The sequence below is a fragment of the Propithecus coquereli genome, unplaced genomic scaffold, assembly GCF_000956105.1.
Source record: "Propithecus coquereli isolate 6110/MARCELLA unplaced genomic scaffold, Pcoq_1.0 Scaffold828, whole genome shotgun sequence".
NCBI lineage: Eukaryota > Metazoa > Chordata > Mammalia > Primates > Indriidae > Propithecus > Propithecus coquereli.
The window spans coordinates 136,465-138,948 of record NW_012154485.1 but is presented as its reverse complement, the minus strand read 5'-3'; positions in this window follow the sequence as shown (position 1 = coordinate 138,948).

The window sequence follows — 2,484 nt, the reverse complement described above, 5'->3', positions numbered from 1 at the left end:
TGTACATCCATGCTCCAGAAACACTTTCACAGCCAGAGGTAAGGCACACTAAAGAAGAAGAACCCATGGGTAAATATGACTTCATCCTCATGTACAGAAATTACAGACCACATGGCCAAGTCTTCCACCAAGCGTAAGAATCATAAAACACACCAAACGCGATGCTGAACACCACCAAACTAGAAAATAACACAATTAAGACATAAAGTGCTATAAAAATAAACAAACTTGGTATAAGGAAAAAGAACAATTAAAGGAATATGAAATATAGTGAAGGGCAGAGTATCATGGAAACACAGGTGAGTTTGCAAAAACAAACGATAGAGGTGGGTAAAACCAATCAGTGAACTTTTAAACACCAATGAGATGGAAAAATTTGAGTGAAGGGAACATGGACACTCTATATCCTATTTTTCCAGCTTCAGGTGACTTTTAAATTTAAAATGAAAGCTATAAAAACTCAATGAGATTATGATAAGATGTAGCAGCAGAGGAGTAGCAAAATCTGATAAAATTACACACCAAGCAAACAATACACCAGTCTCACTTGTAACTGCAGATGCAAATATCTTAAAACATCAACATATAGAATCCAACAAATCTTTGGGTTGCCACAGGATCCCTTCAAGGAACAGAGGGTAGTAAAGTCAGAGGGTTTACTTGACTGGAGATTAATAAATGGACTATTTCCAGATGTCTGGGCAGCGTTACAAGTACAAAGAAGGTGTATGTAGCATCCAGGACATTGTAAGAGTAAGTAGGAAGCTAGTAAAACCCCTGAATGTTCTTGCAAACCCACAACAGTCCTAACAGAAAGGCTGACTGACAGAACCTACAGGGATGGAGAAATGTGCCCACTGTCAATTTGCAGAGAAGAGCCTGGGGGAATAATGTCATCATCTGATCTCCTGTCAATATGGAAACAAGAAGACAGGAATCCCAGAATAACCAGCCAACTGAAGCGCTCCTTGCAGGGCACAAAGCAGAACAGAGAAGGATGGGGAATGGATCTGTGAGTACAAATGAGGAATAAACAGTACAGACCATTTATTTTGTCCTGCAGCATTAATCTTGTCCTTTCTTTAGAAGTAAAAACACATCTTCAAAGCAGGTGAAACAGATCCCTTCAATGCATCATATCATGGTGACATTAATTCCATCCCTCATATTGGAGTTGGTCTGATGTTAGCTATCACCAGTGCTCTTCATATAAAGAAAGTAGTGGCTAAAAAGGGGGGAGGAAATATTTAAGTAACACAAATATAACCACTAAAGTCCCTGCTTGTGTAGCTCGCCTTTAAGCCCAATTGATAATCATAGTTGCCATTTCTCTCTCTCTGGGTAGTCTATGTTCCTGTTACCTTCTTCTATATCCTTGCCTCTTCAGAAATTCTTCCTGTTAACTCCATTTTCGTAGAATCCAAGTTCTTAAAAGTGGTGTTATTTTATTTATTTTTTTGGTTGCCACTGTTTCCAATTGATCTTCATTACTGAATATGAAAGCACTCAAAAGTGTCCAGATAAACCTCTCAGGACATGCACATATTCCTTCTTATTTCCACTCTGTAGTACTCATCCACTTTCTCCAAGATAACCACGATCAATCACCCCAGCCACTTCTGATGACCCCTGCTGCTCTGCCTTTTGATTCAGTGGTATGAAGAACCCCAATGGTAAGGTCTCATTTTCAAATTTCAATTTTTAAAATCACAACTGTGTTTCACGGTAGCAACAGTCTTCCCTTGGCCATCAAGATCTTTGAACGCATCAAGCCCACTAAAGAGAGGACAAGAAGTAAAAAGTTTCTTACATGTTGTATCAGATGTAATAGCAAGACAGAGAGCTCCTACCTACCACCTCCTTGGTACTCTAGCTATGGGGAAATTGCACCAGACACTGAATGCTAGTTTGAGATTTATATTGCATCTTAAAAGAAAGCTTGTTAACCTCTCAGGGTGTTGTCATCTAATCGGCTTCAGATGTTTTGGCCACTATTTTCATGGATACTGTCAACAAGCACCAGCACATTTGAAAGGAAAGGCCAATAAACATCCAAAAGATGGACATCTTCACCAGCTGACAATAGTGGTGCCCTCTGATGGACATTTACATGAGAGATATGAATATCTTTAAAAATTAAGTGTATTCTAAGTAGTCAGTCCACATGCCTCTCCCTCAGCTCTCCTTTTCAGCTATCTTCCAATCCTTTTTCTTTCTGACTCACTAGACAGCTATGAAGAAGGATAGATTCATTAACACAAACCCTATCCCCTTCCATGGGAAGTAGACCAAGAGATGTATGGCCTGCAATTCTGTTCGCTTTGTGAATGTTCCCTCATTACTGTCTTTTAGGGGCTGTCTATGAGTGGAGCTATACAGGTGCAGAGGATATGGAGTTCTAGCTGCTTCTGCCATATGAGCAGAACATCTGTAAGCCAAGCTTATAGATTTTTAAATTCTGTTAGCTAGTGTATTAGTCAGCTT